Source organism: Pipistrellus hanaki (assembly GCF_964339955.1).
Source record: "Pipistrellus hanaki genome assembly, chromosome: 8".
In the NCBI taxonomy this organism is placed as follows: Eukaryota; Metazoa; Chordata; class Mammalia; order Chiroptera; family Vespertilionidae; genus Pipistrellus; species Pipistrellus hanaki.
Window position 1 is genome coordinate 74,402,158 of NC_140510.1, and position 11,838 is coordinate 74,413,995.

Here is an 11,838-nt window from a genome sequence, read left to right on the forward strand (position 1 = left end):
GGCACTGCGACACAAATCCAGCCTCCTCCTTCAGAGCCCAGATGGCTTCTGAAGGCATGGTGGTACGCTGCCTCCCATACCTTGCAAAGAGAACGTAATCAGCATTCTCTATCTTCCCCAAAATTAAGGCATCAGAAGGCTCACCAAAGCACACATTCCTTAGTTCTTCCTTCTAAGATTTCTGGATCATCCAGGCCTGTTGCACCAATTATTCAAATCTTCACAGCTGGGCCGGGGGGGACTGGACACATGGGGCAGAGAAGCAGAGTGGAATTGCGCATGCAGCCTGTGGTTGATTCTTACCTAAGACTTTAGAAGCTCAGGGATTTTTTAAAGGAGGTGCATCTAAGCAGAAAATATGTGAGGGAGAGTGTTTGTGAAAGGGCACGTGTAAAGGTTAAGAAAAATATTGGCAGGAGTTTGGTGTTAATCCCTAGATAAGGAGCAGAAACTCTTGTGAAAATTTTCTGCAGTTTATAAAATAAAATTAGTCTACACAAGAACCGCATGCAACACCTAATCTTTTAAAGTAGGTATGTCAGCAATCTTGGCAAGAATAAATGTCCTGTTGATAGCATTTTACTGTTAGAGGAAAAGTAAAAAAAAAAAATTTAATGTGCTTGTAGAAAATAGTGATATTAGAGATTCTCTGAGTAGAACTATAAGAGTGTAACAGCTGTAGATTTGAACCCTGTAATTATACCAGGAAATTCTCTTCCAACTCTCCCATCTTTAATTTCACTGAAAAGGCAGGTGGCTATTTATAGACGGTATATTTTTATATATGCATATGTGGATGGTGAATACCAGTCTCCAGGGCTCCAGGAAATCCTAGAAGAGACCAAACGCACTCCAAACTGGACTTAAACAATTTGTAGATCTGGCCTATTTTTCTCTTGTTTCACCCTTAGTGGCGTGAAACTGGTTTCATAAAACTTGATTCTTCAACTCTTCAATTTGTGACACTTCTTACATCTGAATCTGTGTTCCTCACATTTCACACAAAAGTGAACCAGTTAAAAGGGTACCGTTAAAAATGCCAGAGCTTTGGGAAACACACGTGTCTCTTATTCTCTTAGATTGGGGGGGTGGGGGGGAGGAAGGTTCAGTCACTTGGAAATTTCTCAATTAGTGCCACAGGTGTGGGAAGGAAGTTTGGCCAAGATAGTAATAACTTGTAAGTGACCCAGTTCAAGAAGCACTGACCAAGTGGCCACTACATAAAAGGTGTTATGACAGGGACCAGGGGACTTACAGATAAAAGCAAGAGGCACGGTCCACCTGGAAAACTTGCCACATAGCTCAGGGTAAGGAGGGCATCCCCAAGGAGAAATAAGCAACTAATTTTATTTCTAGACCGAGTTTGGCAATATATGGAGCCCAAATGTTAGTTAGAATAATGCTACTTGACATGTGGTGGCATTTACTGTTTTCAAAAGCTGCTTTCACATTCATTACTTGACTTTATCCTCACAGTTATTATAACAGCCCTATAATGTGGAGTCATTCCCATCTTGAAGATGAAGGTGGTTGTCCCTAAAGCTCTTTCAGAAGACTTGACACTAACAAAACAAAATTGAAGCTACCATGACAGACCCCAAAGTGCATTCTCTGGGGGGCCTACATCACTTGGCAGGAGCACCTGGGGAGCTCAGGCCCACCTTAATGCCGCACACACTGGCCCTGGCCTTAGATTCCGTTTAGAGTTTAAGAAGTGGTCCCTGAGAGATAGGCATATTAGGAGCAAAAGGGGGCCCCTTGGGAGGCAGAGACAAATGTTTGGGGAGTTGGCAGTGGGGCAACAAGTCCCATACCATCGTGAAGGAAAATGAGCTGCTCAGATGATTAGCTTTTCACCCTTAGAATAGTACCCCCAGACTTCAGCTGGGCCTTGCAGATTCTAGAGGACAATTCAAAGGGGAAAGTATCTAGGGGAGAGGTGCGGCAGGACAGAGAATAAGAAATATAGCAGCAGCAGCAATGAACACTCATGTGACATAGCTTAACACCAGATTTACTTTTTCGTTTCCAAAGGAAAGTATTGTAAATGGCTCGTAGCATTTAGCTCCAGTTCCCAGGTCTGGGGTAGCTGAGAGACTGGGCGGCAGCTGGTCCCTGGCTTGCAGCAGACATAGAGAACAAGTCCTTGAGCTAAAATCACACATTATCTTCAGCGCCAACAAAGTGTTTCCTGAGAAGCTCGGACATGCCAGGGTGCTGTGCTAAGCCCTGGGTACAGCACCCTGGCTTCTGGAACGTGTTTCCCAAGCCTTAGCCAGAGCTAAGCATAGGCTTCTCACCTTACTTAGTCTCTCCAGTGCCGAGTGGACTAAAGACATCTTCCTTTGTGTTTGCAAACCACACAGGCATACCATGTTCCACTGTGCTTAGTGAGCCTGGCAGATATTGCATTTTTCACAAATTGAAGGTAACACCAGCAAAAAGATTATGACTTGCTGAAGCTCAGGTGATGGTTAGCAATATCGTATTTTTAGACATAACGGTATTGCACACAAAATTGACTACATTACAGTGTGACTGTAACACTTACATGTAATGGGAAACCAAAAAGTTCATGTGACTCCCATTACTGGGATACTTGCTTTATTACAATATCTCTGAGGTAACCTGTCTCCTTCTCCCCATGATCCTACAGAACTAGTGACAAATAAGCAGCTAGACCTTGGTCATATTCTGAAGACAGGAATCCATGAGGCTAGAAGCAGTTTGTTCAAGGTATGAGTAATCCCAGGCCAGGCCAGGCCACAATAAAGGATCACACTGGTCTCCCAAGGACTCTGAATCTGTAGGTGTTCCTTCAAAACAGTGTGCTTTGGAGGTTCAGAGTAGCTAGAAGGAGAGTAATGTGCCATGCCAGCAGAGCCAAAGGTTCGGTGAGCCTGAGGGAGGGCCGGTGAAGGATGAAAAAAAGACAGACAAAGAGAATAAGCTGGGTCTAGGTGGATCTTCTGTGCCTGGCTGAGACCACAGAACAGATCCAGACTGCAAGCTGAGCCTTTATTTTATAGTCAGAGGTAAATAAGATAATTTACAATGTTCTTGTAAGTTTCACTTGTTTTGGCAGCATTTGCTACACCTCCCACAGCCCATTAGCTACCCAGGAAAGATCTAGGGAACAGTCACAAGATTAAGCTTAAGAGGGCTGTGCCCTCTAAGCTGGGACTTGTTTGCAGGTATGCCAGCAGGTCAGTCCAAGGTTTATCCCTATACCCGCTTCCTACAGAGGAACTCGAGAGGGCTAGGGGAAAGACAGGCGCTGAGAGGAGCTTTGTGAAAGGGAGCGTGATTGAACAGACATGTAGCCAAGGGCAGTGAGATTGGCTGTTCACACTTTGGTGATAATGATCATGATCTTTATAATTCCTCACATTTTTTTTTTTTTAACATTGACTATACGCTAAGCCCTGGGCACAATATGGCCTAATAGTTAAGACACAAAGCCCTAATCACTGGCACTTGGCATCTAATAAGTGATAAATACCAGCATTCAGTATTAATATATAATTACCTCATTTATTATTCACAACCACCTGATGAGGTAGGTACCGTTGTTCCCTCTTTTAAGCTCTGAGAGGTGAGCTCAGAGCAGCAAAATTGGCGGTGGCCTATGCCCCTAATCACCACGTGCCAAGTATTTACGAAGGTCTTAATGTCTTCCATTCTGTTATTATTAATTTAGCCCACGATTGACGTGAGAACAAGTCAGGAAAAGAATTTACATCAGAACAGAATGCAATTGAGGAGGCATCCTCAGCGCCAGGAAGTATTTTCATGTTTCAGTGAGAATAGAAAGCTCTCGGCAGTATAAATTTGCCATCAGTACCCCCAGCTTCCAGCCCCGCAGGCATTTGTCAGTGCTTCTGCGCCATTCTTCAGAAGCCAAATGGCTTGATAAAGTCAAAAGAGCCCCGGAAAACAAGAACAAATGTTTCAAACAAGACGAACCTCTCCAGTCACAGAGAAGTCTTATTTTACTGTTAGCACAAGAGGCTGACAAAAAGAAAGCTGAAAATTAAACTTTCAAGTTCTTCATACTTTAGGTGAGCTCCCCCTACAAAAGCGGGCTCATATTTCACTGCAAGAGTTAAATGAAACAGCAAGGAAATTCAGTTAGTTCATCTTGGGCCAGGGTCGGCAAACTGCGGCTCGCAAGCCACACGCGGCTCTTTGGCCCCGTGAGTGTGGCTCTTGCACAAAATACCATGGCCTAGACGAGTCTATTTTGAAGAAGTGGCATTGAAAGAAGTTTAAGTTTAAAAAATTTGGCTCTCAAAAGAAATTTCACTCATTGTACTGTTGATATTTGGCTCTGTTGACGAATGAGTTTGCCGACCACTGATCCTGGATGAGAGGAAGGCAATATACAATTCCTCCATTCACCTAGTGAATGGGGTCCACAAGTTGTACAAAATGTCTGCTTCAGATATCTAAGTCCCCATTCAGAGCTCACCACCACTCTTATATTTATAACTGAGCAGTTGAAGTGGCTACTGGAAAAAAATCTAAACGCAATCTCTGCTGTCCAATCAGAATGCTACCTAACTTGCCTTTTCTGGTTGTTAAATGACAAAGCACAGTGTTCCACTAGTCAGAACACCAGGTTTGGACTCTGTTGGTGAATAGAAATACTCAACAGGTTACTGCGTATGCAGGAGTAGACATTACTATGTCTCTTAATCCTGGCTATTTGATTAAGAAAATAAAAGAATTCAACCCAGTGTTAGCCTTTTGCATAGGAACAGCCTTCAAGAAAAATCAGAATGGAGCCAGCTTCATTTTCCTCAGGGACACTTCTTTTAACCTAGAGATCTTTCTTACCTGTCACTCTGCACCAAGAAAAGGGAAACACAAAGATGAAATGCATTAAAAAAAAAAAAAAAAAAAAAAAAAAAAAAAAAAAAAAAAAAAAAAAAGATCAAAGGGAAAAGCCAGGAAGGGGAGATAGCAAGAAAAAATTCTGAACACAGCCCTGCTTCTGAGCCACTGACACCTTGATTCGTCATTCCCTTGACAACTTTTAGGTGAATTTCCATCATTACTCGCATTCCCTTTATCCCAGAGTTATAATAAGCAGGAACATTAATTGAGGGTTTTGATGTACCAGACACATACATGGAGTGTAGGACTCACTCTACACACCTTGTCTTATTTGATTCCCTCAACAGCTCTTTGAGATCGAAACTATTAACCCCATGTTAAAGACAGAGAAAGCTGGGACACCAAGAGATTAGAAACTTGTCCAAGAGCCCTTGACCCCCACACTGTAGTGCAACCCTTTTCCTACTTTCTTTTCCAACCATGAATGCTACTAAATTGTTGGTGTCTATAGAATCCATTCTGTTTCTTTGGAACATTACTAAAACTGTGATTAGTTTGGGGGGGGGGGGGGGGCGCGTTGTGAAATACATTTATTCTAAGACATGTATACCTTGTCAGCAGGGAATCAGACCCACTTTTCCATGATCTCGGTTCATCCCACTTAACAGAAGATCACAGGAAGACCACGGCCACCAGTGGTAAGCTCATAGGTGTGTGGAGCCAGAGTGGATTTGGATTTAGTTTGTTTCATTGTGTTTTTACATAAAAGGGGTGCAGAGGAGCTTGATAAGACACCCCCCTCCCATGGCAAAGTGACTCCAGAATATCAACATCCAAGTCCAGATGACACAGTGAATGTGCTTGCAAGGGTTCACCATATCTGTTCCCCAAGATTTCCTGAAGATGGGGGATCTGACAGATGAGAACAGATTCCCGAAGGAGTTTGGGTGTTGTTTGGAAAAGATGAGTTAATGACTCCCTCCAAGCATGAAAAAAGTCACCACTGGTTTTCCAGTTCGGGGAAATAACTTCAGCTCACTTGTTGAGTGGATGGTGCTAAGATGGTCAAGAGACACAAGAATATCTACCAGCCAACATGGGCTCTGTCACCCTCAGCCTGAGCTACCCCTTTTCCATACCTGAGCATCCTGGATAAGCCCAACTGGATGTCTAAAAGCCCATCCATTAACATTGCTGGAAGAATGAAGCAAAGCAGGCACTTTTTATCAGAAAGCCAGTTATTGTAGCTCCTCCCTAGGACTTGCCTCAGGGGAGAGGAAGTAGTTACAAGGCACTTGGTGCTCCCTCTGCCATTGCTGGGGACTGCCTTGCTTTCCTGCCTCCCTGCATGCAGCCCTGTAGGCGCTTGGTGTTTAAGAGGCATCCGGAACTGTCGGGACAAGGGCAATGGCTTGAGATCCAAAAGCTGGTGTCATATATTTCACTCTGTCAGCAATTTCAACTTTATCCGTGGCTCTGTCCTCTTTCTTAGCCCCCATACTCGGCCAACCGACTTGAATTCTAGTTCCTCCACATGGTCACCATCTCTTGCTTATATCACTGTAAAGGCTCCCTAACTGGTCTCGCTGCCTCCGTTTTGGTCCCTCCTCTCCTTTGTTTCCGCCCTGTGCCAGAGGAATCATGGTAAATGCAGCTGTGATGTTGTCTCTTCCTTGTTTAAAATCCTAAGCACGGCACACGAGGCCTTCCGTAATCTCTACCAAGCTCTCCAGCCTCATCTCCCACCATTTCTGCACTGATTCGTTTACAGTTGCCTACATACTCATGTATCACAGGAATTCATTTTTTGATGAAAGGAAGAATCTATAGCTATTTCAACTGCTGAAAGCTAATCGAGCCCATATTGGATATGCTCCAGCTCTCTTGCTCTCTGCCAAAATGGACAGGAATGTGGATCCAGAAGAAAATCAGAATGAAGACATAGATATCGCATCATCACCCTGGGACACTCCTACATCATCTTGGAACAAAAAAAGGAATCCCAAGAAGAAGGGATGTTACTGGCTAAAAAAAAAAAAAAAAAAAATTATACAAGATCATTAAGTATTATTAGTGCCTAAGCAGTATTTGTTTTATATTTAATTTCTAGTGCTCAGCAGAACATCCAGTACAAAGTGATGCTCAGTGTACTGAGTTGGTTAGTGTTCCCCGAAATTCATGTCCTTCCCAGAACATCAGAACGTGACCTTATTTGGAAATAGGGTCAGATGTAGTTAATATAGTTAAGATGAGGTCATACTGGAGTAAGGTAGACCTTTGATCCAACTTGACTGTTGTCCTAATATTTTTTAAAAGGAAGAAAGACACACAGGGAGGATGCCATATGGTGACAGAGGCAGAGATTGGAGTTACATGTCTAAAAGGCAAAAAACACCAAGGATTGCTGGCAACCACCAGAAATTAGACTAGGCAAGAAAGTTTCCTCCCTGGAGCTTTCAGAGAGAGGGTGTCTTATTGACATTTTATTTCCAACTTAGAGCCTCCAGAACTGTAAGAATAAATTTCTGTTGTTTTAAGCCACCTATTGCATGGTAATCAGGTAAAGCAGCCATAGGAAAGTAGTAGCCTCAGTGATTGTCTCTTGGATTAAATAAATAAATAAATAAATAATGAATGAATGGAACACATGAGGAAAATTATTTAGAGCCAACTAACATATTAGTTAGAAACCTTAGAAATATGATTTATAGGTTATCAGCCAAAATCCACTTATCCTGCTCCATGACCCCATAACTAGATTAGAGCTGAACATAGAGTTGGAACTCTAAATATTAGCTTTGCTATAGCCTGGCGATAATACCTCACTACAGTTGGAGAACAAAACAAAGAACCCAGAGGTTCTTTTCAAGAAATCATAAATCCTTTTGGAAATCTGATAGAACTGTGGATTCAGTTCCCAGAAATTACGCAAGTCTGGCCATATACACTCAAGATTGCAGACAACTTTCTCCTATCTCCCCAAAACCATGGACCCAAGATTAAGAGCTCCTCAATTAGAAGGCACAGGTAGAATATTTAGGATTTTTCACCAATTCTTTGGACACAACTAAATACAGAAAAGGGTAACAATTGTTTCTCCTCTTTAAATGAGGCCACGTCAAGCCATCATTTGGAATGGGCTTTCATTGCTCATCTCAGAATGACGATGAGCAACCTGGCCCAGAAATGTAGAGACCTGGATTCCCATATCCAGCTTGGCCATTGGATTCTTTTGTTCTTTTTCTCTTCTATTCAACCTCAGCCCCAGTAAAAAATGTGGTCACTTTTAGGGTCAGAGGACAGGTTAATGAGATAATGCTGGTAAAGCACTTTGCCCCCAGGAAAAGGTTCCTATGTAAACACGAGATATTATTAGACATTATCCAACTTCAGCCCGGCCAGCAGCGGCCCAGCCCGCGGTGAGTTCTCTTCCTTATCTACTGTTTGGCCAAATTGGGCCTTTTCTCGAAGGCAAGAGTGTGGGAGGTCTCCTGGTGACTGGTGTTGGGGACTCCCTGATAAGTGGGCCCTCTCATCTCCTTTGAGCAGTGCAAACAGATCATTTGGCCACATTTGATTAAAGGCTCCCTTCTTTACTAGCAGTGACCCCGAATCTCCTTGTGCATACACGTTAAAGCAATCATCTTTAGGGAATTCCTCCTTTCCCATGTGCGTAACGTCAATGTGAGTTACTCAGATTTGTTGATAGAAAAAGAAATCTTACTTCATGTTTGGTGGTTGTGATTTTTTTTATTATCCCTTAGGAATGATTACATAGAATTTTCCCCTTTACTTCTGCTGTTCTTGGCCAATTTGAAAAAAAAAAAAAAAAGGAAAAAATACATTGGTTTCAGAACTTACTGAAAGTAGCAAAAAGAAAAGAGTCATTTCTACAATTACTAAATTGTAATCAAACTTAAATGCTTCAAACTAGCATTCTCTGTTCTCCCCACCACCACCAGAAGAAAAAAAAAGAAGAAGAAAAAAAAGAAAAGAAAAAAGAAAGGCCAAAAAAGCATGAAGGAAGGAGTTTCTTGAGTTCTATGGGAATTTGTGTGGGGTTTTTTTATTATTATTATTTCAAGTGAGCTTTTTTCATCATCAGAATTGACAAGGGCAGGAAACTGAGAGACACCTAAAATGACAGCAGTAATTCTCATCAACATGAGGATAACATAGAATTTTAACTCAGAGCACTAAGAAATTTTACTACAAAGGAAAAAGAGTTCACCCACAATTACCCAGTCCTCATGCACACATACTAAAGGTACCAGACATATATTAGCCAGTGCTCACAACATTTGGTCAAATTAAGTTTCAACAAATTTCATCAGTTGTACTTTTCAACTAGCAGGGTATTTTTTTTTTTTTAAGAGATTGTTAAATCCTAACTGTGTAGAGTATAAAAATCTTCTCTCCTTCCATCCTTTCCCCCTTCCTATTATTTACCAGAGACTACTAAGTAAATGTGAATGACACATTCTATTATCTATACTAGGGGTGTCGAACTCAATCAGAGAAGGGTCCAAAATCTAAAATCCAGCCTAAATCGCGGGCCGAATGGTTTACTGAACAGTCATAAACTGACAATGTCATAAACTGACAGCGGAGTGCAGTGATGACAGCGCGGTGCGGGCCACATTGCAAGGCCTGGCGGGCTGGATTTGACCCTCGGGCCTTGTGTTTGACACATGTGATCTAGATAGAATGTTTCTGATGGCCGCAGAGGATTTGGCCTGCGGGCCTTGTGTTTGACACATGTGATATGGTCAGTATTTAAACCACTGGGATTGCAGATTTCACAACTTCGTGATGGACAGAGATGTACCTTGAGAAGATAAAATTGTATTTACTGTAAGAGAGAGAGGACGGGGGGAGTGAAGAAGCAGGAGAAAGATAATTGATAAGAATGAGTGCCTTGGAGGGTCTATTTCAGACAAGTTTGGAAGTTGTAGTTATAATCAACTACTATCATCCTCACCACTTTACTTCCTCCCCGTTCCTCCAGTGGATCAAACATTTAACAATTACTCAGAACCACCTTAGGTGACCCCACCCCAACCTATGATGTCTGACCTGTGTGTTTGTACCTGAGCTACACGTATTCATATCACAGGCTACATTTTGAAAGTGTGGCATTCTCCTACCTCTTTCCCTGTCTGAATGTGTCTAAGGAACATTCATGCCTCATTAAAAAGCAGGAAGGATAAATGAAAGAGAATCCCAGTAGGGTTTTTGGGGGAGGGGAATATGCATTAACATTATTTAAATACATATTTAACGTTTACTAAAAATAAGTTGGATTGCAGGAGAAAATTAATTAGACAAAAAGCTTCTAATCAGAATTATGCTATCCGATTGTGTAATTAGACCTGGCTTTTAGGCCATCTTAACAAGCTTAGTTGAAAAGGAAGAGAGATTGTTGTTTATTGGAATGGCAATAATTTGGGTTTCTTTAATTGACTCCTGGTGTGAATACGTTGATGCCTGCTGTTCTCTAAGAGGCAGCCTGGAAAGTTTCCAGGGAAAGTTCACATTCCAGGGACAGTGCTGGAATCTACTTTCCATTGCAACCCAAGTCTGCCATTGGGGCTTGAGTCTGTTCCAGCAAAATGCCAGCTTTCAAAGGCAGCCTCAACTGGCAGCAGACACCACAGCTGCACCAGGGGCCGGATGAGGAGCCCAGCTTTGAGCTGGGCCATCAAGATAATGGAGGACACTTCCAAAATCTTACCTGCACCGTGTCCTAAAACATTGAGTTCACCAAAGGCCTTGGCTTCAGAAGCCAACAGGGAGGACTTTGAAATAGCATTGACATTCTGACATGAAGTCACCCCAAAAAAGATCTGCAATGAAGGGGAAGTGGGGAGTGCTGGAGCTTTCTCTTCCCAGTGCTTCCAAGTGTCCAAAAGCAATTGCTTGCTAAAAATTAGTGCATTCCATGGGAATTTAATAAGGGGCAAAATGAAAATAATCATCCATAACCCACTTAAAAGCAGAGACACGTTTTGCAGGTCCTCACTACTCTAAGCTCTAAATTAAAAATATCTCATTTTCTTTATAGGGAGTTTAGGTAAGAAGGAAGATAGAGCCTGGGGGTCCTGAAAGAGGAAGTGAGGACTTCAAAGCATGGTTTGATCCTGAAGGCCTAACAGATGGCCAAGTCTTTACACATAATCATTGCAGCAACCCTCCTTCTGGGAACATCCAGCATGCACACAGTAGCCATGGACTCTACCAGGTTGGTCCAACATGGACTAGCCACGATCCTTCCCCGACCTAGTCCCCCTGAACACAACTAATTGTTGTGAGGGTGGGTATCTGACCCAAGCTGGGCCAAGTTGAGCTTTCCAGCAGGAATTGGAACTGGAATTTGGGTGCCTGGGCTGCATGATATAAGTCCAGGAGTCTTTGTAGCTAGCTGATGGGCCTCAGAAATGAGAGGCAGCAAAAGCATCCTAATGCCTTTAGGTCTCTGATCATGCTTGTTCTAAGATGCAGCTCAATATCATCATAATAGTAATTAACCATTTAAAAACACACACAAAAAAACTCTGTTTAAAGAAATAATTAGCATAATAAGGAAAAACTAGGACATCTTTCTAATCTTCCTCTAGGTCTGCTTTCTTTTCCCCTCTGGACTTTCCTATGGGCACTTCCTATTGCCTGAAATATCTCTTCTCCGGAGAAAAACCAATAGTGCCAACTTCTAAAGCATAGTGGTAGTCGGGGAAAGGATGGGAAATAACAAAGCAAATGAAACAGTACATTGGGAATATGTTGAGGACACCTACCTGTCACCTCCACAAGCATTGGGTGTCCATATAGGTCCTCCAAAAAGTAGACATCAAGACAGGAGAGATTTATTAGGAAAATCACATTTTCCTGTGGGGGCAACGAGGAGAGAACCAGAACTCTCTGACCAGGGACAGGTCTGACCATGTGAAGGAGAAAGGGAAGGAAGGAAGTTGAGATGGAATTATCTTAGACTCTTGTGCA